Below are 257 nucleotides of genomic sequence, written 5' to 3' on the forward strand. Positions count from 1 at the left end.
TAGCCATCCATGTTGCTCTGGCCAAACTGACGTTTCTTCTCCACGATGAATGTATACGATCATGTACGTAGCGATCAGAGCAGCAGAATTTAATTCAGGGTGAGTCGTTAGACAACAATGTGAAAGGGCTGGTACATAATGGGGTTATCCCAATGCAGTAAAGTGTGTGTGTGTATGGGGGGGGGGGATGCAGCCATTCCCTAAAGGTCCATAACAGCCCCCAGCTGGACCCTCACCACGTCAGCCATTACACCTCT

Source organism: Coregonus clupeaformis, chromosome 24 (assembly GCF_020615455.1).
Source record: "Coregonus clupeaformis isolate EN_2021a chromosome 24, ASM2061545v1, whole genome shotgun sequence".
NCBI classification, from domain to species: domain Eukaryota; kingdom Metazoa; phylum Chordata; class Actinopteri; order Salmoniformes; family Salmonidae; genus Coregonus; species Coregonus clupeaformis.